The sequence below is a fragment of the Ovis aries genome, chromosome 26 (genome assembly GCF_016772045.2).
Source record: "Ovis aries strain OAR_USU_Benz2616 breed Rambouillet chromosome 26, ARS-UI_Ramb_v3.0, whole genome shotgun sequence".
Classification (NCBI taxonomy): domain Eukaryota; kingdom Metazoa; phylum Chordata; class Mammalia; order Artiodactyla; family Bovidae; genus Ovis; species Ovis aries.
This window is the reverse complement of record NC_056079.1, coordinates 42,169,452-42,196,905: the sequence shown is the minus strand read 5'-3', so window position 1 is coordinate 42,196,905 and position 27,454 is coordinate 42,169,452. Positions and strand designations below refer to the sequence as shown.

Below are 27,454 nucleotides of genomic sequence, written 5' to 3'. Positions count from 1 at the left end.
GCACAAAAGCAGGCAGGAGGCCAGATGCGGCCACCAGAGTGAGTTTGCTGACCCCTCCAAGGGGGCGCAAGCGGTAAAGAAGCCGCCTGCTGACACAGGACACGTGAGAGACGCGGGTTTGATCCCTGGGTCAGGAAGATCCCCTGGAGGAGGGCTTGGCCACCCACTCCAGCATTCTTGCCTGGAGAATCCCATGGATAGAGGAGCCTGGCGGGCTACAGTCTGTGGGGCTGCAGACAGTCACACATGACTGAAGCCGCTTAGCAGGCAGGCACGCATGCTACACACAGCAGAGCCTCCAGGGCCTCTCCCCCTCTGTCCCCCTGCCCCCTCTTTCCGGTCACACAGGCCTCCTGGGAGCTCCGGGAGTGCTCTGGCGTCCCCCTGCCTCAGGAGCGTCCTGTGTCCTCCTGCCCTTGGAGTCTTCCTCTGGCTGGCCCCTCCCCTCCCTCCAGTCCCCTCACATCCCACCTCAGAGAGGCTCACTGTGATGGCCCTGTTTCCCACCACACCTGTCTGCCCGCATTCACCCCTGGCGCCCTGGGTCCCTCTGACTCTTTAATTTTCTTTCCATTACACCTTCCCCTCTTAAACTTACTGCATAATTTGCTTGTCTATTAAGCTATTTGCTTAATAACTAACCCTGAAGGATAGTCTGCCCTGGTGCAGTTGTCTAGAATGTCAGGGTGTCAATGGCACAAGGGCGGGCTATCCATCAGGGCTCAGCCAGAGCAGGAGAGCCGCGGGAGAACAGAACAGATGTCAGGGGTTAGTCTTTGTGCGGTTGCGGGAGCAGGTGGTGTGGCCGTGGGGGCTGTCGCCTCTGCATCTGGTGAAGGCTGGCGAGCCTGGAGTCCAGCTCCCTGGCCATCAGGAAGGAGACCTGGGCGTGCGTGGGAGCGGGGGCACGGTTGTGCTCACAGGGACGACCTGGGACCTGCCTCCAGCCCCAGGGTCAAACAGAATCGCAGCAGAAACTGGTCCTCTGCCCTCATGTGGCAGCAAGCTGGACCCAGGCCTCAGAGAAGGAAGCGAAAGATTCCCAGCAAGCCTACAGGTGACCCCAGCACCGGGACGGTGGTCCAGCGGGTCTGCTCCTGTGTCACGAGCTGCCCCCGCAGTGACCTTCAGAGATGGTGCCACACAGAGCTGGGCTCTCGCCGCACAGAACTGTCACAGATTGTCCTGGGCCATTCCCATTCCAGAAATGCACCGAGAAAGAAATTCTGGGAAAGGTAGCTCCAGCCTAGAGAGTTTGGCACCTTCTAAAGCCCTCCTGGGCAGGAATCCTGTTGTCCTGTTCGTTACTGCTGAATCAAAGTCCCCAAAACCTAAAATAGTGCCTGCCTGGCACGTGGCAGGTGCTTAAAAAATAGCGGATGCATGGATGAATAAGCGACGACTGAATCCGTGATGCCTGGGTGGTTACACGACTCATACTGGTGTCCCTACTGGAGTGCACGTTCCAGGGGGCAGAGAGAATGTGTCTTTGTGCCCCGTGTAGTACCAGTAGCACCTAGCCTGCACCTTCAGTCTCCAGACACGTGCTCACCCCAGGAAACACACCTGGCTGCCCAAAGTAGCGAACTCCCAGTCCTAATGGCAGCTCCTAATGCGAGTTTGGAATCCACAGAGGCAAACTATGGTGTACAAAATGGATAAACCGTCCTACCATATTGCACAGGGAACATATTCACTATCCTGGGATAAACCCTAGTGAAAAGTAATAGGTAAAAGAATTTTGAACATTTTTAAAAAGATAATGCAATATACGTAAATGATAATAAAGCTCAAGTTGAAAATCCTGTCACCCCTGGAGTCTGTGAAACACTGGCTCTTGAATCCGTCATCTCCACAATCAACTTTCCTGCCTACAACGTCCTGGGTGGGTTTTGGTCTTAATCCCCAACCCAGAACAGGTCTCATTCATTTAAGATCTTCAGGGACAAACAAGGCAAATGGTTCTTGCTAGTTTTGCCCTCACCCTAGAGCGGCTAGAAGCAGACCACCCTGTGTTGTTCATAACACAAGCCCACCTTGCTCATCTCACCCTCGGAGCAGCCTGTTTCTATGCAGAGGATCAGCTTGTTTGGCATGAACGGGATGTCCGATACGGACGCCTACGCAGCCAACTCGGTGGCCCACTGGTAAGTAGTCATCTTGAAAGAATCATGATCAAGGGACTTCCCTGGTGGTCCAGCGGCTAAAACTTTGCAGTCCCAATGCAGGGGGCCCAGGCTCCACCCCGAGCAGGGAACCAGATTACCTGGTGCCACCAAATTAATTAACTGACTGATTCATTCTTTTAAAAGACCCAGCGAATCATGGTTACCCGTCAGTTTGCAGTCGATTCCCTATACCTGAAAAACCAGACTAACGTGACTCTGAGTCATGTAAATCCAGAACAAAGTGAGAAAGCCAGAACTGGAGAGTCACACTGATGCAGACGTGAGGGAAGGGTGTGATGTTCCTGGGCCGGATTCCACGGCTGGCAGTCGGAAACCAGGAAAGACACTTTTTCCCTGCAGGCCCTTGACATGGCAACGCTTACAGGGCAAAAGACACCCGTCTGCTCTCAGAAGCAGACACTTCGACTTCCTAATGCAGGACTGAAGCTGTTTGCTCAGGGAGCCTCATCAAGCGCCTCAGAGTTTATACTACTAAACTTTTGCGACCCTCATCCAGCAAATGTTTATAAAGCATGTGCTGTGTGTCAAGTGCTTTGGAAGGATATACGTAACCTATCCTGACAAATGTCTATTACACGCATTTCTTTCAGATTTTGACACTCACTTGGTTTAGAGCCATACTGAACACAGCTCTTCACACTGAATTTCTGCGTGCCTTGCAATGAGCGCAGAGCCTTTTTTCCCATGAGTTTCCCATCACTGCCCTTCGCATCTTTAAGTCAGCTAGAGTTCACCTTTGAGTCATTTTTTCAGGAGACTTTCTTTGCTAGTTACTTGGCTTACCTTTTCAGAAATGGAATGAGGTGGATGGATGGATAGATAGATAGAACTCGCTATAATAAGATGCTTGCACCATTATTTTAAAAAATTTTTAAAGCGTATTTTTTAATTGTGGTTGGGGGGCTTCCCTTGTGGCTTAGCTAGTAAAGAATCCGAGTGCAACGCAGGAGACCTGGGTTATCCCTGGGAAAGGCTACCCACTCCAGTATTCTGGCTTGGAGAGTTCCATGGAGCAGCTTTCACTTTCACTTTCATAGTTGGTTCACAATGTATTATTTTCAGGTCTGCAGCACAGTGATGCAGTTTCTTATATACTTTTTCAGATTCTTTTCCCTTATGTGGTCCGTCGCTCAGTTATATCCAACTTTTTGCGGCCCTATGCACTGTAGCCTGTCAGGCTCCTCTGTCCACGGAAATTTCCAGACAAGAATACTGGAGTGGGTTGCCATTTCCTACTCCAGGGGATCTTCCCGGCTCAAGGATCAAACCCACGTGTCTTGCATCTCCCACACTGGCGGCTGGATTCTTTACCACTAGCGCCATCTGGGAGCCCCTCCTCCCTTACAGGTTGTTACAAAACAAGAGAGCATAGGTCCGTTCTTACACCAAATCTTTGCCCCATCTGTTCCCATAATGTACCTCTTCCAAAGTCTCCTATCGTAGAGAGGCCATCAGAGGGCCACACCGTCAGCCCTGTCCTGGAAGCACAGAGCCTCACCCTCAGGAGCACCAGGGAAGCACCTGGTCTGCTTTTCTGAGAAACCTCAGTCACCTCTGTGTAATCTCTCCTCCCTGCTCCTAAGCTCTCCATCTGCCATCACTTTGAACTCTTTGCCCATTTTTTCCTACATCCTGAAGAGGGGGTTCGGTGTCTCCCTGCTTCGGAGTCTTTCCGCGAGCTCCTCTGGCTGGTTCCTGCTCACTCATCCTCCAGGAGGGTCAGGCCGATCCTGTCTTAGTGTTTCCTCCACGGACTGAAAGACCGGGTTCACCTGTATCTCCTGACTGTCCTTGGAATCCTTCTGGCAGGTTCCGGCGCAGAGGGCTGGTTGGCGTTAGTGTCTGTTTCCCAGTCGGCCTGAACTAAACGGCGTGCAAGTGGAGCCAAGGGCCTTCCCAGCAGAGCCGTGTTTCTGCGCGAGTCCTTCCAGCCCTGGCGGAGCCCGGGAAGCTCCGGCTTTCCGCCGCGAGCCTGTCGTGTGCCCGGCCTCCGTGCCAGGTAACAGCTGCGCCTCTGCCCGCCCGCTGCTGCCAGCCAGCTCCGACACAAGCCTCACCACCCCGCTGGACACAAGCCTGCAGCGGCTGCGGGAAGCCAGCTGCCTTCGGGTTCTGTTCACTTCAGCTCCCCGGGCTGGAAGAGCCAGCCAGCAGCGGGACCCCCACTGCCCGTCTCCAGCCTGCGTCCCAAGGTCCGGGGTCTCAGATTCTCCCAGGGTCTCCTGGCTGCTCACCCTGTGCCCCCCAGCACTGGCGCACCCCCCTGCCACGAACGGACGCCGCTGAGCTGCGGCTACAGAATACAAGCCGCCGCACGGGCTCCAAGTCCTGAATTCCAGCTGTCACCAGGCCATGTGGTGTCCTCCAGAGACCATCGCGGTCAAGCATTAACTTGCAGTGGGCTTGGTCCTCCTCCTGGTTCCCTCACAGATCCCCTCTCAGAACAATGACAAAACGGGACGCTCTTTCTTTCTCCGTCATGACCATCTGCCTACCTCTGTCCTAGCCCTAAACCCGGCTGAGGGGTCCGGCACCAGAAATCCATGGCCGGGCTGCTGAGGGAGAACCAGACACCCAGGTTCGTCTTATCCGGCGTGCACAGACGCAGACAATGCTTTGCACTAAAAGTCCTCACTGGAGAGTTTGCAACTGCCTGCGCTAGGCTCTTCCATGAGTCCTCAGGTGGTGCGAGGAGGCAGGGGCGCCGGGGCCCTCTGCCGCATGGGGGCCGGAATCTGTGCAGGTCTCCCTGGGCAGCTCTGTGCCCCCTCCCCGGACAGCCTCTGATAAGCCCCCGTTTCTGTCGCCCGGCCTCAGGCAATCTCTGCCATCTGCCTTCCCAACACCCTTGCTCGGTCTCACAGCGTTTCTGCAGCTGGTCCCCGACGTGGGTCACTAGGAGGGGACCGGGCGCCTCAGGGGCACGTCTGCTCCCGGCGCTGTCCTACGGCCACGGCCCCGGCTCCAGGCTCGCCCTGCTCCATGCCACACCACATCAGAGCTGAGCCACTCCTGGTCCCCCCACGCCGAGTCCGGAAACTCAGTCCGCCAGGCCCTGGCCTCCCCAGTTACATCGGAGAGCAAGACAAACAGAGCTGAGGACATCAGGCCCGGAGGAGGTGGACTCTAGACTGTGACTAGTGATCCCCTGGTGGGCGGCCCAGGCTGGAAAGGCATCCCAGGCGCCCGCTAAGACTGTGAGCCTAGACGAGAGTCGAGAGTCATAACCTTTTAGAGTCTCTATTTCTCATCTATACAAAGAATACGATAATACATTTGGCCCAAAGGCTTTGTGCAGGTATTAAATGAGGCGGGTATGAGTTAAGTGCTATGCATAAGGCTTAGGACCCAGTAAGCTGTCATAAATATTAACTGTCATTATTACTATGATTATTAATAAGGTCAAAGAATGAGTAACTGCCAGAGCTCGGGATTGAATCCTTCTTTATCTCTTCATTTCATTTTTAATAGCCCATAATTATAGAAAATTAGTTCATGATGGGAGACAGAAATGGTCCCGAAATCGCTTTTGACTGAGTATGAGAGGTTTGATTCCTTTCAGAGCTTCCTAGGGGTCAGAAAAATATCACTTGCCCTAGATAAATACTACTTGGCCGTTGCTATTATTTTATGAGACTTCTCTGACAGGGTACTTTAACAGAAATATCACTAGCGACAGGCGCTGTGAAACACATTTTCTCCGTCTCTGTTGTCGTAAAGGAATACGCGTGATTAAACCCAACATCTTGATAGCACTCTGCTAAAAGCATTCTGGATGGAACTCCTCTTCTGCAGGTATGCTCTGAATTCATGGTGCAGCGTCATCTGTGCCATTAACATAAGCAATTTTCCACTGGCTTCCTTGGAAACTGAACACAGCTGATCCAGCGGGAACTTTTTGATGACCCTGGACATCAGGGAAAGTCCAGGCTCTTTTCTGGACGCTTCTTTCCATTAGGAGTAGAAAGTCAGCCTTAGAGCAGCTTTTGAAGCAGGCACAAGGCACCTGTCAAGGTCCACCAGGTAATTAATCATGAGTGCTCCAGGGAAAGCATATCAGAATTTCCAGCTCCTCCCAATAACATGTCCATAGTGAGTTTTCCATTTTATTTGATGGACAAATTGACCAAAGTGTGCATTGTGAGCCACAAGCTTTATGGACGTGGACAGAGTATCTCTTGATACTCTGCAGTAGACAGGGCTACCGGGGAAGTGATGTGTCCTGGCCCAGATGACACCCTCATCCCACACTGTGCAAGCTCTGAAGGCCTGCTCCCAGAGTTTCTGACAAGGAGACGAACTGGGGCACCTCCGCTCTAAGTGGATCCGGATAACCCCTCTATGACGGGCGCTTAGCTATGGTTCCTCAGGGTTGATCCGTGCTGGCTTGCTCTCGTTGTCCCAAGGTTCAGCTGAGTGAGATCTTACTCTGCTCCTTCTGACGATGACCCCGCACACACAGAAATGTAAAACCCATGGCAAACTGAACATTTGTGAGCAAACCTGATCCAGGGGAGAGAACAGCTTCTCTGGGCCAAGGGCCGAAACAGACGTTTCACACTCAGGAGCACGTTTGAGTCTCATTATGTTGCTGAATCTCCGCCTCTGTTCACTGGTGCCAGACACAAACACGGAGACAGTTTTGGGTGAAGTAGGAAAGAGCAGCTGTTACTGCTTTGCCAGGCAAAGGGGGCACACTAGCCTAGTGCCCTGAAGACTGTGATCCTCCCTGGGGGGGTCATGAGGACCCGTATAGTGTTCAAGGAGCAGGACGTGGTCAGCTCATGGGCAGTTCTTGGATCGGCTGCCATCAAGGTGACGTTTCAAGCATCATCAGCCTTCTGCTTTCAACTTGTCTAGGGTCCATGTTCTTGTGGCCAGCATTTTCATCTGGAGGGAGGTCTGCTTCCTGTAAAAGCAGCTTGGGAATGTATGTAAGCTTTTATCCATATCTTTCAGGGACCTGGGGATTTGGTGATTCTGTTACATGGCAGAATTATAGGCTAAACTGTTACCAGTTCCTCAGCCCAACAGCTATTCTTTGTTTCCGCATCTTTGCATCTCCTAATCATTATCTCCCAAGTCAGCATTTTCCTGCAAAAGATAAGGACACAGGAGCGCCTACACTGTTTCAATTACAGCCCTGACTTGGGGATGCTATGGTTCAGCCCATTGAAAGGAGAGGAAGCTCCCACTCAAGATCAAACTGCTCAAGATCAAAGATCAAGTTGCAGGAAAAATGAGAACTCTAGGGACTTCCCTGATAGCCCAGGGACTAAGACTGGGAGCTCCAACAGGAATATCACGACTGACAAAGTAGGGGTCCTGGGTTCAATCCCTGGTCTAACTAGATCCCACAAGCCCCAACTGAGACCCAGCACAGTCAAGTGCATACACAAATGGTCTTCTAGAAACAGACGAGGACTTCAGCCAGATTCCCTGACTGCAGACGCCGGTCATGCTCTCCCTCCTCTGTGCTGACTCGTGAATGGGCCAAAACAGATCCCAGATTAGGGCCTTTGCCGACCTCTGCCTCAGCTGGGAGCACTCTTCTCGCAGACGTCTTCCTGTCGTCATCCAGGGCTCAGCGCAAGTGGTCCCTCCTTGGAGAACAAGGGATGCTCAGAGCTGTCTCAGTCGTCCACCACCTCCCCCTGTCTCTGGCTGAGGACCACTCCTCCGGGGCCCTTCCTCCAGCTCTGTGCACACACAGGAGCTCCGGCCGTGCGGAGTGAAGGCCCAGCCCGCCGAGCAGACCTGCAGCGTGTGCCACGGGCTCGCTCATGTCCCAGGGAGCCGGGTAGACCCCTCGCTTCCCTGCACTCAGCTCTGAGCCCACTTCTTGCACGGCCACAGCGTCTTGCCTCCTCGTTCTCAGCTAGTGAAAAACAGGCCATCTCTTCCTATTAAGGATACCAACCTAGATAGCATATTGAAAAGCAGAGACATTACTTTGCCAACAAAGGTCCGTTTAGTCAAGGCTATGGTTTTTCCAGTGGTCATTTATGGACGCGAAGAGTTGGACTATGAAGAAAGCTGAGCGCAGAAGAATTGATGCTTTTGAACTGTCCTGTTGGAGAAGACTCTTGAGAGTCCCTTGGACTGCAAGGAGATCCAACCAGTCCATTCTAAAGGAGATCAGCCCTGGGTGTTCTTTGGAAGGAGTGATGCTAAAGCTGAAACTCCAGTACTTTGGCCACCTCATGCGAAGAGTTGACTCATTGGAAAAGACTCTGATGCTGGGAGGGATTGGGGGCAGGAGGAGAAGGGGACGACAGAGGATGAGATGGCTGGATGGCATCACGGACTCGATGGACGTGAGTCTGAGTGAACTCCAGGAGATGGTGATGGACAGGGAGGCCTGGCGTGCTGCAATTCATGGGGTCGCAAAGAGTCAGACATGACTGAGTGACTGAACTGAACTGAAACTTCCCAGATGTTTCTAGAAACCCGCCACCACTCCCTGGACACATCTCCTGCTTCAGGCTGGATCCAGGGACCCCTCCTGAACCAATGCCAGAGGACAGGAAAACCCCATGTTTTAAGGCCCAGATTTTTAGGCCGATCGTTGTCAAGGGCGTGGGCCACCATTACTAGGGCTGTTACCCAGGGCCTTTCACACTGGAGCTGGGACACTCAGTCTCCCTGAGAAGAGGTCTGTTAAGAAGGGAACAAGTGGATACCAGTAGGCTAGCAAGTCACCAAGCACCTCATTACCTTAGGGTCTTTAAAGACTTTGCATTCTCATTTGCATAGACAAAACTACACCTTCTCTACCCCACCACGCCCAGTCAATATCCCATGTCCTGACTTTGTTTACACCGTAGCACTTATCACTCTCTAATATATACTTGTTTATTGATTGACCTGGCCTGTTTCCTCCACTAGGAAATAAGCTGCAAGGGAAGAGGGATCTTGTCTGTCTCATAAACCGCTATAGCCCTCACCCAGAAAGTAACGCCTGGGATACAGTCTATGTGAAATAATAAATGCTTCTCGGCCATTAAAAGGAAGAAAACTGGGCCATTTGTAGAAATGTGGGCAGCCCTAGAGACTGCCGTATAGAGTAAAGTGAGCCAAAAAGAGAAAAACAAATATCATACGTTAATACATACGTGCAGAATCTAGGAAACGGGTATAGATGATTTATTTGCAAAGCAGAAATAGAGACACAGGCATAGAGGACAAATCTAAGAACGCCAAGCGGGAAGGAGGCGGTGGTGGTGGGATGAATCGGGGGTTTGGGGTTGACGTATACACAGTATCGATGCTATATTTAAAATAGACGACTAATGAGAAGCCACGGTGTAACTCAGGGAGCTCTGCTCAGCGCTCCGTGGTGACCTGAATGGGAAGGAAACCCCCAAAGAGGGGCTACACGTGTGTGCGTGGCTGATTCGCTCTGCTGTACGGCAGAAACTAACACAACTTTGGAAAGCACCTAGACTCCAATAAAATTATCAATAAATAAATGCCTGCTGGGCGAGTACATGAACTAAGAAATAAGCAAATGGATGAATCATGGCGCCTTTGACACAAAGGCAGGAGGTAGGAGAGCGTTATGTTGAAGCCACTGACGGGCACTCCCTTGACCCCCGGCAGCGCTTGGAGGGTCAGGACCTGGAGAGCTGAGGGGCAGGACTCCTGCTGCCCAGGTTTCCTAGGACAAGACCTACAGACATTTAGGGGGTTCTGCATCTTTAAAATTGATCCAGCGTCTTTGTGTTTTCCTGAAACTTCTCTAAGGCTATGGCAGTTGGTTGAAGACAGGTCCTGCTTCTTTAACCTTGATCTTATTAAAGAACAGTGGATTTACACTGTCCCACCCGTTTCTGCTGCGTCCTCTTCCGTTACGGTTTATCACGGGTGTTAAATATGGTTCCCTGCGCGATGCAGTCTCTCCTCGTTGCTTATTCATTCCATATGTAGTAGCTTGCATCTACCAGTCCCGAGGACCAGCTTCTAATACTAGGTTTCCCTTCACCCCAAGGGGCTTGTGGAGCTCCACACGGACTTCGTGAGAACCCAGGAGTCACCCCCGTCCCAAACCAAGCTCGGGTGGCCAACATGCGCCTGGCTCTGCACATTCAGAACCATGCTCTCTGCATGTTAATCTGCAAACAGATGACCCTTTGCCCTTTTCCTCTGCCTGAGTTGGGTTTTCTGCCCTGTGCCTTTCTTTCTTTTGATGATGCTTTTGTTAATTGAATCATCACTTAAACACAGCAAAGTGCACTCAGCTGCACAGTTGGGCCTGAGGACCTTTCAACACGCATCCCCATCCCTAGATCCAGGCACAGAGTATTTCTGTCACTGGAGAAGCCATTTTTGTGTCCCCACCCTGCCGACAGTCCCTCTCTCAAAAGTAACCATTACTTTAGCTTCTACCAGCACTGACGATTTGGGGTCCAAACGTGTTCCCTTAAACTTTTTTTAGAAACAAGTTGCCCCAGGCTTCAGAGCACTTCAATCTGTCCCTGGTCAGTTCCTTTCATAAAAAGTGAAAAAAAGAGGTACCACGGGCGTCCCTGGTGGCTCAGCTGGTGAAGAATCCGCCTGCAATGCAAGAGACCTGGGTTTGATCCCTGATTTGGGAAGATCCCCAGAGAAGGGAAAGGCTGCCCACACCAGTGTTCTGGCCTGGAGAGTTCCATGGACAGAGGAGCCCGGCAGGACACAACTGAGCCACTAAACGCAGCGTGGTGATGAAAGAGAGGCGGGAGAGGGGCTGCCCCGGCTCTGGCTACGCTGGTCAGTTAAGTCCTGGGTCTCAGCCTGGGGCTGTTCTGCCCTCAAGGAGTTTGGCAGTGTCTGGAGACCACTGCTTTTGTCAAAGCCAGAGACAAGAGTGGGCAGTGCTTCTCGCAGCTAATGGGTAGAGACCAGGATGCTGTAAACATCCCACGATACTCTGACAGCCCCACGACAAAGAAGGACCGGGCCTTTACTTTCCTCCTCTGTTTTTTTCCTTCTGTGCATCTTTTCAGGATGCCATACCAGGAGCTGGGAGAAGGGTGTCAGACCCAGCCAGCCTGCCACCCTAATCCTAGCTGTAGCCTTAATCCTAACCGTGATGTCAACAGTGCCAAGACTGAAAACTCCTAACTCAGAGAATGGCCCACTTTAAACGTGGGCTGACTTTAGCTCTCTTCCCATCATCTTCAGACCTCTTTGCACAGTTCAGATGCACAAAGCGGGCAGGTGGTGTGTAGTCCAAAAATAGGATTCTTAATTTACTAGAATTAGAAAACATCTCATGCAGGATTTGACTGGCTGCCTTCCTTTTAGTTACCTCTTCTGTTGCCAGTTTTTGGTGAATCTTTTTAGGGTACCATCCCAGAAGCTGGGAGAAGGATGTCAGACAAGGCCAGCCTGCTACCACAAGAATCCAGAGATCCTTTTCATATTTGATATGTATATCTTTCATGTTAAAATATAATAAACATCAACATTATCATTTTAAACAAAATGCTTTTGTGACTACGAAATAGGGAGCAGTTTTACCTCATGGGAATTCCAGGAGAGTAGGTGAAATTGAACAAATTGTTTTCTTGACTGTCAACCTTTTTTTAGAAAAAGCTGTTAGCAAGGTTCCCTTTTAACAGTGTGTTATTGATCAGGCTCCCAAGGAAATTTGCAAGCTCTGCAATGTAGGTCAGAATTACAATTTACAAGTGACCACTGATGCTTTTTTCCCTAGGAAATAACAGATGCTGTAATCAAGAGCAAAGCATTCTAATTTCCCCTCCTGGATCCTAAGAGCATCTCTTGAGCCTCATTTTCATTAAGATATAAATTGTGCTGCAAATGTGTAAGAAACATTTAGAAAGAAAAAGCTCACAGAGCCAATGACAGTTTTGTTTTAATTCTATAGTTTAATCAGACAACAAAAACAGTACAGGAAAATATCTGTATTCTCTCTCTACCTCTACTCCAAACAGCTAAATTCTTAATCAAATACATCTTGGTTATCAGACATTAATAAGATATTAGATATTTCAAGTCAGTAAACTTTCCAGGGAAGTGAAATTTCACTTTTAAGCAGCGAAATTCATTTATTTAAGGCATGAAATCTTATCCTATCACTGCCAATAAAAATTCAACTCATGCTTTGAAGCATCATCTCTTCTTTCTTGAGAAATTTCACCTATTGACCCAATCAAAAAGAATCTCTTCTACTTAGTATTTCTGCCCTATTTTAATTGTGTTTCCGTATGTTACATCTATATTGAGGGTCACCCTAAGAACGTGTAAATAAAATAAGCAGGTTGGCTCCCTTGGATAAATAAGCTATCAAACCAACACATGATGGACAAAAATGGAGATCAAGAAAGACATTTTAAAGAGGATTAAATGAGTTAATGTATTTAAAGCACTTGGAACTGTGCCTGGCACATCACAAGCCTTAAATAAGCATCTCTGACTATAATTATTGATTTTATCATTAGGATTAAATAGCATGGTCGCTTCCAGAGAGTAACACGCGATTGCAATGTGTGCCCATCAGGAGGAGGACTATCCATCCTTGAGAGTCCAGAAGAAGAGGGAAGGCGCGAGGCGAACACTGGCTGGGCTCAGCACAGCGGTACCCAGGGGAGAGGGTGTCTCTGCCAAGGAGCTGTCTGCAGAGCAGCGGCAGGTGCGCCGTGCTGTGGAGGAGGCGATTCCTGTAACTCCCCCCACTCTCCCCTCTTCCTCATTCCACATTCACTGATCAAGAATATAAATCAGGTTTCTCCACTGAGAAGTTTCACAGAAGCTATACGCCAAATGGTCTGCTGTGTGGATAGATTTTCTTAAAAACTGGGCTACTTGGCATTTAAATGGTAATTTGGCTTTCCGTGTGGGGTGTCCACGGACAGAAGACGACAGCTGCAGAGCAGGTCTGGACTCTGCTATTTCTGTTTTTCCATAAGTTTGGTTACTGTGAATCTATTCTTGAGAATTGAATCCACTCAGGAAGCCAATAAATTGGGTTTCTGAGTCAGCCCTGTTGGCTGGGAAGTCGTCACTAAGGCACTCCAGAGGTAAGGTATCCTCTCTGCTTCTTACCAAGCACCACAAGCTACAATTTCCACAAGTTCAGCTGACTTTAAGGCATTATTTGCATTGCCTTATATTACAAATATTTATGTACTTAATCACATTCAATTACAAATTCCATGAGCACAGTAATCATTCATTTTTACCATTCCCCATGGTATTTAATATATGAGGTTTTGATGAGAGGATAGAAATGAATACTTTTAAAATATTCTTAGAAGGCATGCCAATTGGAAAAATAATTGTAGGGAAGAATTCAGGCAGTATTAATCAAACTTTCATATGTGCATAACATTTGACCAATTCTAACTCTCAAAGTCTACTTTAGAGAAAGACCTGCAAGCATGCTTAAAGAGATGCGTATAGCTATGGTTTAGCACTGTTTATAATCATAAAAATGGAAACAGTCTACATGTTCATCAATAGGATGAATAAATAATCCATTGCATATCCTTTCTAGCCCATTCCATTGATAGCAGTCAGCAAATTAAAAGAATGAGGGCATTCTAATCTTCTTTCATGAAAAGAGCTCTAAAGCATATTGTTGGGAGCGGAAAATAAAAAGTAAAATACACACAAATGAGGATTACCTGGTATAGCTCACGTAGGCAAAAAAATGATGAGCTGAGACCATATGTGTTCTCTCGGCATATTTACATATATAGAGATGCTGAAGAAAACTTAGATACCTAGTTATTTGGAGACTGATAACTATGGACAGTCCTGTGGAAAAGAAAAAGATATATCCAAATTTGAGATTATAGACTTATTTATAATATTTTAAATTTTAACAATAAGAACATATTTGTATTTTAATGATGTGATTATAATTGAGTTTTTAAAAGAAAAATGACTAATACTAACCAGCACAAGAGCAGACAAATAGACAAGCATCATAGATAAACCTAGCTGAAAACGTCCATAAGGATGTCAATACCTTCCAAGTTAAATCGCAAAGTACTCACAAAAAATTCCTAGCTATTTTTGGAAATTTATAAAATAATTATATGAGGAAACAGTTTAACTTGTTTCAAAATACATGAATGACAAATTCAGAGCCTATATCAAGGAATTTTATTCATGTGAAAGAGTTTTGTGATACATTTTGCTTTAAGGATTCTGCCTCAGTGCAAATCAATATTACAATTAAAATCAAAAGAAGATAAAAAGTAATGTTTCTCTGCATTGACTACCTACTTGCCTTTTACTTTTTGTTTGGTTTATTTAACATGTGCACACAAAGGCGTGCAGATCGTAAGCATGGAGCTCATAGAGACATCACAAAAGGAAGAAATCCAGGCCCAGAAGCCAAGGCCGCGGGCACCCCGAGACGCCTCTCCTGCCCTTCCCACCTCCAGGCCCTCTCTTCCCTGAGATCAACCACTGTCCTGACTTCTGACACCACAGCTTAATGCAGTCTTTGACTATTACAAAAATAGGGACCTTTCAGTATGCTTTACTTCATGTCTTGCTTTAGTGATTGAACATCGTGCTTTGAGATGCAGGCATACTGAACTGAGCCCACAGTTCATTTTCGACGCCATTTGCTGTCTCACTGGAGACAGCGAATCAGGTCTTAGTCACCCCTTCACTGTTGATGAACCTGCCTGGTTTCCAGCTCTCCCGATTCAAACCAGGAGGAGCAGCAGACACGCTCACACGCGGCGGTGAAAGCGCTAAGAAGCAGAGGGCAGACCCGTGGACCCCAGCCGGGGAGAGCTCGGGAAGCTCCACTCCACGCCCTGTGGGGATCTGGATGGGAGAAAGCTCCCGAAAGAGGGGACATGTACACGCAGAGCTGGTTCACTCTGCCGTGCAGCAGAGACTAACACACCATTGAAAAGGAACTCTACTCCAATACACTGCAAAGAAAGTTACTGTTAAAAAGAGCGGTTTCACCACTTGGGGAAAAGGCTTGGCTTCGTCTATGACTTGGATGCAGCATTGCTCGCTATCCAGGAGTTTCGCTTCAGGCAAACCCCTCAAGGAAGCGCACGCCCTTGCTTACCGAAATAGAGGCACAGGGAGGGCTCCTAGCAGCATTTTTCTTCTTCTGTGTTTATTATAAACATGGCAATCACTGCGCTTGTCATGTGAGTTTGAGAAAAATGGGAGAAGCATAACGGATGTATCTATATTTAGAGACATCGCTTAAGACGTTGTGAAACAGCGCTTTACACCCAGTGTGACTTAGATAAATAAAACAGATCTCGACATGAACCTAAATATCAAACCTCAGCCTGCTGGAAATAAGACCTGACATGGGACCGTCACCTGTCAACCTTCCCACTACTCTTTGTTAAAAAATCTATACCCCATCCAGCTCACGGTCTGCACAGCTCTTGGAACTAAGATTTTATTTCATCATTAGCTTGGGCATTACCGTGAGTTTTCCACTTAATAATTAGCTTCACTAATAATTTAATTGTCATCTTAAATTACTGTTAACTGAACCTGAAATCCACTTCATTAACTTTAAAAATATAAGGCCACTGCTAAATTCAATTTAAAATGTCAGCAGCTAAAATAACAAAGAAGAAAGATATTCACTCGGTGGTTTTCAAGCCTCCTTCTCCACGGATGAGTATTTTAAAGGCAGAAATAACTCCATATGGTACGTTGCCTAAAACAATGATTTAGAGAACATCTTGTTTTTAAAGACATTTTTAATCAAATCACAAATTGAGTACCAAGGGAAAAACCTATGAGCATGGAGAAATTATTTCTCAATGTTTGAAACATTATGAAATGCAAAGACATTCCTTATTAAGTTAAAATGTCAAGTACATAACAAAAGCTAGCTTTACAAATTTACATTTAATAAAAAATAATCAGTTATTTGGAGATGACAACTTATCAAAATAAATTCATGGTGCAGGCTATTCTAGTTTTATTTAAGACTTTGAAAATTAATTTAAATGAAGATTTTCCAAAAGACCCAGAAATTCTGCTCCTCAAAAAAAACTTCTACCCATGAGAAATGAAAACACATGTCCACACGAAGATGTAAATGGCAATATCTTAAGCAACTTTATTCATTACAAGCAAAAGTGGAAATAACCCAGTTATCTGTCAACTGATGAAAAACAAATGAAACATAGTATACTCACGCAGTGGAATGCTATTCAATAATAAAAAGCAATGAGGTACGGATACTCACTGAAGCATGGATGGGCCCCAAAAACATGACACTAAGTGAAAGAAGCTGGACATGAAAGATTATGTACTCTGTGATTCCGTTCATGTGAAATGTCCAGAAAATATATATATATAGGCACAGAGTAAATTCATGGCTCTCTCAGAAGGATGGTGAGGAAGACAAGCGAGTCCAGTGGACATGAAGTCTGTGTGACGGAAAGTTCTAAAATGGGACGGTGACAGCCGCTGCGCTACCCAGCAGACAGACTGGAAATCAGGGCTCACTGAGCCTGCGAAAAATGCACAGGATGCAAATGATGCCTCAGGAAACCTGTTTTTAGACAGAGACTGCAGTCTGAAAGCGAGCCGGGGTGTTAGGAATTGATTACTGCTTGACATCAGTGTGCGTGATGCCTTTCTGTCTTCTCAAAAGTTCTGTTACTACAGATGACCACACATCACAAGAAAAGATGCTCAACATCGCAAATAACCAGAGAGATGCAAACGAACGCTACGGCGAGGCGCCACCTCCCACGGGTCATCGTGGCCCCCATCAGAAAGGCCACCCACAGTCAGCGCCGGAGGAAGTGTGGAGAGAGAGGAGCCCCCTACACTCGGTGGGAATGCAGACTGTACTGCCACTGTGCAGAACAGGCTGGCGTGTCCTCAGAAAATGAAAAATAAAACCACCACATGCCCCAGCAAACCCACCGCTGAGCAAACATCCAGGGAGAAACACAATCTGGAGGAGGCAGGCACCCCAGCGCCCCAGCAGCAGCGTCTGCAACAGCCAGGCGGCAGCCTAGACGCCCGCTGACAGAGCGACGGGTAGAGGAGGCGTGGCACACACACGATGGGGCACTACTCAGCCGCGAGGGAGAATGAAACCAGGCCACTTGGAGCAACATGGGTGGACCTCGAGATGATCGTACTAAGTGAGGCAAGTCAGACAGAGATACACAGCCATCATATGACATCACTCATACATGTGATCTAACTTTAAAATGATACTTATCTACAGTGAACTTACCTACAAAGCAGAAACAGACTTCAGTTCAGTTCAGTTCAGTCGCTCAGTCATGTCCGATGCTTTGCGACCCCATGAATCGCAGCACACCAGGCCTCCCTGTCCATCACCAACTCCCGGAGTCCACTCAGACTCATGTCCATCGAGTCGGTGATGCCATCCAGCCATCTCATCCTCAGTCGTCCCCTTCTCCTCCTGCCCACAATCCCTCCCAGCATCAGGGTGTTTTCCAGTGAGCCAACTCTTCGCATGAGGTGGCCAAAGTATTGGAGTTTCAGCTTTAGCATCAGTCCTTCCAATCAACACCCAGGACTGATCTCCTTCAGAATGGACTGGTTGGATCTCCTTGCAGTCCAAGGGACTCTCAAGAGTCTTCTCCAACACTACAGTTCAAAAGCAACAATTCTTCGGCACTCAGCTTTCTTCACAGTCCAACTCTCACATCCATACACGACCACTGGAAAACCATAGCCTTGACTAGATGGATCTTTGTTGGCAAAATAGTGTCTCTGCTTTTGAATATGCTATCTAGGTTGGTCATAACTTTTCCTCCAAGGAGTAAGCGTCTTTTAATTTCATGGCTGCAGTCACCATCTGCAGTGATTTTGGAGCCCAAAAACATAGTCAGACACTGTTTCCACTGTTTCCCATCTATTTCCCATGAAGTGATGGGACCAGATGCCATGATCTTTGTTTTCTGCATGTTGAGCTTTAAGCCAACCTTTTCACTCTCCTCTTTCACTTTCATCAAAAGGCTCTTTTGCTCCTCTTCACTTTCATCAAAAACTAACTTATGGTTACTGAAAGGGAAACATGATGGGTAAGGATAAATCAAGAGCTTGGGATGAACATACACACACTATTATATATAAAATAGATAACCAACAAGCACCTACTGTATAGCACAGGGATAACCTACATGAGAAAAGAATATAAAAAAGAATGAATATATGTGTACACATAACTGAATCCCTTCGCTATACACCTGAAACTAACTCAACACTGTGAGTCAGCGCATTTCAGCCAATCGTTTACAGTCATGGCGGGCATCGTCTGCAATTTTCATAAAGCTCACTATGCAGACGCAACACACACAGACACGACACACACACACAGACACGACACACACACGACATGACACACACATACATATGCAGACATGGCACACACATATGACACCACACACATGACAGGACACACACGACACCACACACACATGACACCACACACACATGCAGACACACACACGCAGACACCACACACACGACACGACACACACACATACATATGCAGACATGGCACACACATGACACCACACACACATGACACGACACACACATGCAGACACCACACACACATATGCAGATATGACACACAGACCCACACATATGCAGACACCACACACACATATGACACGACACACACACATATGCAGACATGGCACACACATGCAGACAACACACACGACACACACACACATGCAGACACGACATAGCATAATGAAAATGCAAAGACATTCCATTAGCTGGCAGAACTAAGAACCAAACAGACTCAAGGAGGTACTTCTAAATTAATATAACGAGAAAAAAATACATCTAGGAGAAACAGAATTAACAGAACTGTTCATGACAATTGCTTTTTCATTACCTCCGTCTTCACCGTCACAAGTCCTTTCTCCAGCCAGTATCCAGAGCAAATCATTTTTAAACCTAAATCAAATCACAGCATTGCCCTGTCAAAAAACCTCCAGCAATCAGAACAATCTCTTCCCCACTCGTTACTCCAGTCTAAGGCTGGCTAGGTCGTCCTCTTTGCCTAATCTCTGGACTCAATTCATATCATGTTGCTCATGCCTAGATAAACACCATCCACACTGGGTTTATTCACTGCCCAAAAAGCTCCACGTTTTTTTTGAGCCTCTGGGTATTTGCACTGGCTATGCCTTGAAAGGCAGCAAAGCATAGAGGTTAAGCATACAGACTCTGGTCCCATGTCGCCTGGCTCGCTATTTAAATATTAACAGTGTGACTTTGAGTGAGTTATTAAATTTCTTCATCTGTATAATGGGGATAATAGGTGTACATAATCACAGGGTTTTTAGAGGATTCAATGAAGTAATGTTTGGAAAGTGCTTGGAAGAGCTTTCATATAAAATCTTTTTTTCAAAAGTATGCATGAAATGATCTTTCTTCCACTAATCTTTTTGGAAAAGGCCTCTTATTCAAAACTCGGCTCAAATGTCTTCAAGTCATTGCCATCCCCATTTATTCAACAATTATATATGAAATGCTGGCTTTGTGCCAGGTGCATTTGGGGGTTCCAGCAAGAAAACAAAGATTTCTGCCTTTGTGGAGGTTACTTTCTCAGGGGACAAGACAGGTGATAAAGGGCAAGTACCACAAAAACAGCATCTCAGAAGCAATAGCCTGTTGGAAGCTGTGCAAAGAAGAAGCCGGGGCACAGGGTACAAGAGACGGGCAGCCGGGTGTCCACGTCAGGAGGGAGACAAGCATCCTTCTGCAAGTGGTCAGGGACACGGAGAGGTGACTCGGGGGCAAAGAGCTGGAGGAGAGGAGGCAAGCAGAGCGTGTGTGTAGGAAGCGCGGCAACAGCCAGAGCCCTGAGGCTGGCCAGTGCCTGGCGGGTCTGAGGCCCAGCCAGGGCCCACGAGCACGGAGGAGGGCGAGGAGGACCATGCCAGAGCGGGGTGCTGGGCAGGGGAGAGCACGAGGGGGCTCCAGTGCCACATGAGGCCCTGCCTTCTTCTCTCGGTGGCAGACAGATGCTAAAAGGGCTCCCACCAGCCCTGACCCCTGACCCCTGAAACAGTGAGATGCAGATGGCGCTGGTCCAAGCTGCTATTGTGTAGTCATTTGTTACCTAGCAACAGAAAGGAAGAGTGGGCTATCGGAGGGTTTGGAGCAGAGGAACTGGGTGATCTAGCTTGCGGTTTAGAAACATTACTCTGGTGGTTGCCAGGAGAATAGACTAAAAGAGGCCAGAATAGAAAACCACCGCAGTAATCCAGGCAAGACACGATGGACAGAAAACCACCGCAGTAATCCAGGCAAGACACGATGGAGACTCGGGCGAGGGTGTGAGGTCAGGGGCAGTCGTATTTATTCCTTCTCATACACCTTCTACTCAAGTTTTTCTTTCTTTTTTTACTGTTTTGCTATAACCTTTAGCTTTCCCCAGCCCACTCCTAAAAGCAAAAGAGTCCCATGACAACTCCCTGTCCATCTTGAGCATCACTTTGACCACCGCGTCTAAAGCACAGAGCGGGGACTGAATGAATGTTTGTGGAATGAGTCAGTGCAGGAATGAATGAGTGAGGAAATGAAGCAAACGGTTATGAGCTCAAAGCCACTTTCCATCTTCTATCCTTTGTGCAGCATATGTATGATTTTAATGTATGATAAATGAGACATTTCAGATTAATGAAAGGATTTTAACAGTTGTTGCTTGGATAGATAACAATTTAGAATAAACGTTAACTAGATACTTTGTTTATACTGTATGCTAAAATATCAAAGATTTTAAAAGATTTAACGTTGTTTTGAAAATCCTAAAAGAACAAAATGAAAACAACTTGATTATTTCAGTGTGGAAAAGGATTCTCCACAGGAAGAAACTAAAAAAGAAAACAAATTAATTTAAGAAAATTATTAACTTCTGCACAGCAAAATCATTATAAACAAAATTTAAAACCCAGCAACAAATTCAAACAAACCTACCAAAAAAAAAAACATTATGTATGCAATAGTGGGTAATGTCCTTCATCGATAAGTGATGCTTACAAATATATAAAGAAAGAATTTCCTCTATAGAAAAAAAAAGGCATGGTATAGGAATAAAAATTTATAATCAAGACATTAATGTTCAATAAGCATAAGAAACATTCAACCTTACTATCAATCACACATAGCGAATTAAAGCACAATAAAACAACACTTCTCAGCTTATCAAAAAGGTACTGATTTCCTTTACTACTAATACCCATGTTGGCCAAGGCACTGGTTAGTGAGCAAGTCATTCAGTCTGCTCACATGAGTAGGAATTGATGCACTATCTCAAGAAGTGGGTACTAGCATGCCACAAGTACCTTTAACATGCCCATGGCCACTGACTTCTTAATCCTACTTCCGATAAACAAAGTGTCCAAGACGCTTGTATCAACACAATGGAATATGACACAGACAAAAATATAATCATTATAGGAGAGATATTCACTGCACTGAAAAATGTTCTCAGTGTACTGTATTGTTAGAGGAAGAAAACAGTTAGGAGGCATATTATACAGAATATTCCCATTTTTAAAAATTACATAGACAATTTTCACTGTGGGGATGGTTGCCTGAATATACTCACGTGATTAAATTGACAGAGCTATACGCGTGCGTTTCACTAACGTCAACTGCCTGGATTTGGGGATTAGACTATAGTTATATATGGTGTGACCAGTGGGTGTAACTGGGTACAAGTGTACAGGACAGTTCTGTACTATTTTTGTTAACTTCTTGTGACTCTATAATTATCTCAAAATGGAAAAGTTTTCCCCCATACATATAGTGTTTAGAATACATGGAAACAGAACAAACAGCAGTGGTTTCCACCAATTTATAAGATTTGAGTGATATTGATTTTTGTCCCACTTACAAACTTTTTACCAATGAACAAGAATTTTTCTTATAATCAAAAAGTATTATTATATTGCTTTAAATAGCAAAAACCTAAAGATGTTCCAAGAACTAAAACCTCTTTTTGAGTGTGTGTGTGTGTGTGTGTTCGAGTGTATATGAACAGATGTGTATACATGTGAGAAGAGGGACTAATGGAAGATCAATAAATAGATACGGCCATTTACAAAGCTCAGCAGACAGTGGAAGGAGTATCACAAACACGTTTCTGACCACGTGAAGAGGATGATATTTGAGCAACAGCGTTTTCATATTAGCAGTCAGTGCACGTGTTGTTAAATAAACTCGGTAGGGTCCTCCCTGGAGGCTCAGTGGTAAAGGATCCATCTGCTAATGCAGGAGGCATGGATTCGATCCTGGTCCGGGAAGACCCCACACGCGGTGGACCAACTAGACCCGAGCACGGCAGCTATTGAGCCTGTGCCCAGGGCCCAGGAGCCCTGACAGCTAAAGCCGGAGGTCCAGCCAGCCCGTCATGAAGGCAGTCCGTCCTGAGAGTCCACTGGGAGGACCGAAGCTGAAGCTGAAACCCCAGCACTCTGGCCACCTGATGCGAAGAGCTGACTCCCTGGAAAAGACCCTGATGCTGGGAGGGATTGGGGGCAGGAGGAGAAGGGGACGACCGAGGATGAGATGGCTGGATGGCATCACGGACTCGATAGACACGAGTCTGAGTGAACTCCGGGAGTTGGTGATGGACAGGGAGGCCTGGCGGGCTGCAATTCATGGGGTCGCAAAGAGTCGGACACGACTGAGCGACTGAACTGCACTGAGCTCTTGAGCGTGTACTCCACAACAGAAAAGGACACCCCAATGAGGAGTCTGCCCCGTAACTAGAGAGTGGCCCCCACTCCCAACTAGATAAAAACCAGCACAGCAAAAGAGGCCCACACAGCCAAAGACAAATAATTTTTTTTAATTTTTAAAAAAATAAAGTCAGTAAATAATCAGTCCTTTGCATCTATATAATTTTCCCTTTTATGTTACATTGTGGTCAACTACAAATATAGGTTTTAACACCAACAGATGTCAGCGACAAATGCTGGGAAACGGCCACGCTTCTTCACCGCTCTCCCCATCAGCGCCGTGTCCTTGACCACTTTGCTTTTCCTTGACACTCCTCCCCAACACACCGATTGTGTTGAACCAGTTTGCAGCGGGGGGAAAACACCGTTTGCATCTGGTATCTCCTCACTGTCGTCTGCGGTCATGGGCAAGTCTCTCCCTCTCTGAACCTCCGCCACCGCCTCCGTACGATGGAAACGCCAACACCCGCTTATGAAGGCGCCCGAGCGTGAACTGAGAAGATGCGTGCCAAGGGGTCCAGGAGGTGCTCAGCAGCGGTTGTAGCTTCTTTTTTCTTATTTATTTTACTGCCCATTTCTTTACTTTTAGTGTCAACTCTTTGAAGGCCTTATTTTCTGACGAAACATGTTGATTTCAAAAAGACTAGGGCACTAATTTCTTCAGCAAGCTCCCATTTTGAGTTAAACATCACTAGGGTCGCACAGAGTCGGATTCGACTGAAGCTACTTAGCAGCAGCAGGGGCTCACCTTTAGGGGAAGGCAGGTCGGGGACGGGGGGAAGTGGAGGGATTTCTATTTTTTGCCACCACTAAGAGCGCAGTGCTGTAGGGAGACAGCCTCTCCCGTGCAGAACAGTTACGGGAGATCAGTTTTCCTGCACCAACCTAGGTTCTTGTCTCTAGAAGAACTCATCAGAACTTTAAAGAAAGCTGAGAGAAATTCCGTTCTCAAGGCGCCCTCTCTTCTCCGAGTCATTTTTAGCGCTGCAGGATGCCCTTAAGCAGTGGTTTCGGTAGAAGATGACTTTTCAAAATGGCGTTATTTCCTCTCATACCCCCAAGAATTCATCTTCTATTTCAAAAGGCCTGATGTCAAGCTGTAGTATCAGGCAGGCTAACACATGGTCTCAGGCAGCAGTTTCAAGGCGGGGGGTGGGAGATGAAAGGCGACTTGCCCTTGCAACAGGGCACAGCCTTACCTCGGAGGACCCTTCACATGCTGGGTCGCCCTTGCTGCTTTTCCACGTAGCCACAGACTGAGCGTGGCCCACTGATCGTCCAGCGTTAGTTTCCAGCTGCCTTTCAAAGCCTCCTCAAGGGAGCCCGCAGTGTGGTCCTGAGCATCACTTAAACAATTAAGGGCACTGTGTGCCCCATCAGCTGCCACAAGGGAGAAATGAAATCAGCCCATCTCAAATCTGACTCCCAGTGTAGCCAGCCAGGGGGTCTTCGGTCTGTTGGTCTCATGACATAATAACCCCCCGGCTTGATCTGCACGAGTCTTTCCCATTTGTATCAGTTGTTCATCTTTCACCATTTTGACATTTCACGAACATCTATTTCCTCTCAATTCTAAGTGAATGGGATAAATTCCGCAGGGCTGAGCAGGCAGGATCATCTTTCACCATTTTGACATTTCACGAACATCTATTTCCTCTCAATTCTAAGTGAATGGGATAAATTCCACAGGGCTGAGCAGGCAGGACTCAATTTTTAAATGAGCACAGATTTAGGTAGAAATCTCTAGTGTTTCACTGTTGTGGGCATTTGTTGTTCTGATTCTGGTTGGACCATCTTATTACCCCCACCCTGAGAGCTGCCAATGTTTCCAGTAAACTCCTTTTCTGGGAAATTTAGCCCGTGTCAGTTTCTGCTGTTTGCAATGAAAACCTTGAGTGATATAACCTTGAAGACAGCATGATATGCTCTTACAATCTAAGAGAATAGCAGTAGAAATATCTGGAGAACTTTAGGTGATGTGAGTACTAAGGAAAAGGATAGTGCCAGCTGCTCAGTCGTGTCCCACTCTTTGTGGCCCCACGGACTGTAGCCCACCAGGCTCCTCTGTCATGGGATTCTCTAGGCAAGAATACCGGAGTGGGTTGCCATGCCCTCCTCCAGGATATCTTCCTGACCCAGGAATCGAACCCAGTTCTGCCGCATTGCAGGCAGATTCTTTACCATCTGAGCCAAAAAAAAAAGGATACTTGAAAGAAAAAATGTTAATGAAATACTGTTTCGGGGGAAGCAAGTTACAAAATGGTATCTGCAGGATGGTCCCATTTTTGCAAAAGAAAAAATATGTGTATATGTACATGTCAAAAATGCTAACCAGATACATACCAAATTGTTACTAGGGTGATCTTTGTGGGAAGAATGTGCCTCTGATACTTACTTCTTTCACATCTCCATGCTTAACTATATTTTCTACAATGAATATGTATTCTTTTTGCAATATAAACATGATCAATGTTATTTTAAGAAATGCATGCTTCAGAAGGAGCTTACAGAATAATTAGAGGTTAGTTACTGATTGAAAACTACATGGGCAATTCATGAAATGTTATTCCAAAGACCTGCCTTTGTAAAGACTCTTGAATCTTAATGATACCACTGGAGTCTCTCACCTGTTGTTACCCAATCCTCACAAACTAAACAGATACGAATAGGTCCTGCTGTTAATCATGACTCATAAAGATGAATCGGGCATATGATCGGGGGCACGCTGCTGAAAGGTTGTAGTTAAACATACTATCAGTCTACATACACAAGCATCCATGCTATTTTGAGAATCTATCTTTTTTAATGACTATTACATCGGTTTGGTAACTGAGCCGCTATTTTTTCTTCATATCAGTTAAAACAATGCATTCTAACTGCTGGCACATACGATATAGAAAAAAATGAATAAGGGAGCTTAACAAAGTATTCATGAATTTAGCTAGATGACAATTTCAAAATAAAAATAGGAATTTTTCAGAAACTTTCCAAGCTCACTAGTTAAATTCAAATGTATCCGTATTTTACAGCGTTGCACCAGGACTTCCCTGGCGGTCCAATGGTTAGACTTCATCTTCCAATGCAAGGGTTGCAAGTTTGACCCCTGGTCGGGGAACTACTATCCCGCATGCCTTGTAGCCAAAAAACAAAACATAAAACAGAAACATATTCTAACAAATCCAATAAAGACTTTTAAAAAATTGGTCCACATCAAAAAGTTTTTTAAAAATAAATTAAAAAATAGAAAACTGAACTATTACAAGGCATGATCATTTACCTCTCAATTCCTGTCCTGCTAAATTCTTTAGAAGCCTGAGTCCAAGTTTTCCTTTTCATTAGTTATTTGGCTTTGTGTCTGGTTTTGCTTAAAAGGTTTGAGGGACATTTTTTAAATGCTCTTAGAATGTATTCATTCTCCTTTAAAAGTAGTTTGGAATCAAGTATCCATAATAATATAGTCTGTCAAATGCTCATCGGTCAGTAGAAATTCTGCATCTCTTGGTGCTACCATTTCCTAGAGTTCAGTTCAGTCTCTTTTCTTTACATCATTGGTTCTCAAACTGCTTCATCTCAGGACCTTTGTATACTGTAATAATTATCCAGGACCCCCAAAAGACTTTTGCTCATGTGGGTAAATATTTCTCAAAATTTACCATATTTAAAATTAAAACAGAGAATTTGAAATATTGACTTATTCATTTATAAATGAAAAATAATAAGCTCATTCTGATACCATAAGTAGCATATTTAATGAAAAATGACTCTCTTTTCCAAAACAAAATAAGCAGCGAGACAATAGCATTGTTTTATATTTTTGCAAATCTCTTCAATGCTTGGCTTAATCGATGACGACTGGATTCCGCCATCTGCCTCTGCATTCACTCTGTTGAAATATCACACGTCATTCAGTCTCCAGCAAACTCCACTGCATACTCATGAGAAAATGAGAGTGAAGGGCAAATACCATCTTAGTATAACTATGAAAATAGTTCTGACTTCACGGGAACTCAGAAAAGCTCTCTGGGCTCCCCAGGTCACCAGAGACAGAAACGAATTGATGTCACGTCACGGTTGTATGAGAGCTAGCTCCCATATCTCACTCAGGGCCCTGAAGGGTATCTGGGTCAAGAGTTTCTTTCCTGGCGATAGCTGTTCATCTTCTAAGCCACAGCGGTGGATAATGGTCTCCTTGGAGCTTGCATTAAGAAGCAGAGCGGAGCTTCCCTGGTGGACCAGTGGTTAGGGCTATGTGCTTCCACTACAGGGAGCACAGCTGAATCCATGGCTGGGAACAAAGATCCTGCACGCGTGCACTGCAGCCGGAAAGAGACAAGAAAAATAGCAGTAATGATGATTTTAGAAAGCTGCAAGGAGATCTGCCCCACCTCCCCAATTTTCAGCCTTGACCAGAAGGAGAGCCACAAGTGTAGTGGAGTCTCTTTGGGACAATTCCCAACTCTAACCCTCTGTCTCAGAAAAAGGCTAAAGCAATGTTTGCCCCTAAGTAACTGAAGGATCCCAGAAGTTCTGAGGGAAGGAGCGCCTTCCATC

The 27,454-nt window shown here is 46.3% G+C and overlaps 1 long non-coding RNA gene across 1 annotated transcript in view; it reads right to left on the bottom strand.

Annotated features, from left to right (window-relative positions):
* Window positions 1–27,454, bottom strand: part of LOC121818036 (uncharacterized) — a 130,719-nt gene that overhangs the window by 85,540 nt on the left and 17,725 nt on the right. Inside the window, exons 2-4 of the long non-coding RNA XR_006058145.2 lie at window positions 19,045–27,216; window positions 17,401–18,197; window positions 13,823–13,955 (exon numbers count right to left, since the gene is read on the bottom strand). This is a non-coding gene — a long non-coding RNA (uncharacterized LOC121818036). The remainder of the gene's footprint in view (window positions 1–13,822; window positions 13,956–17,400; window positions 18,198–19,044; window positions 27,217–27,454) is intronic.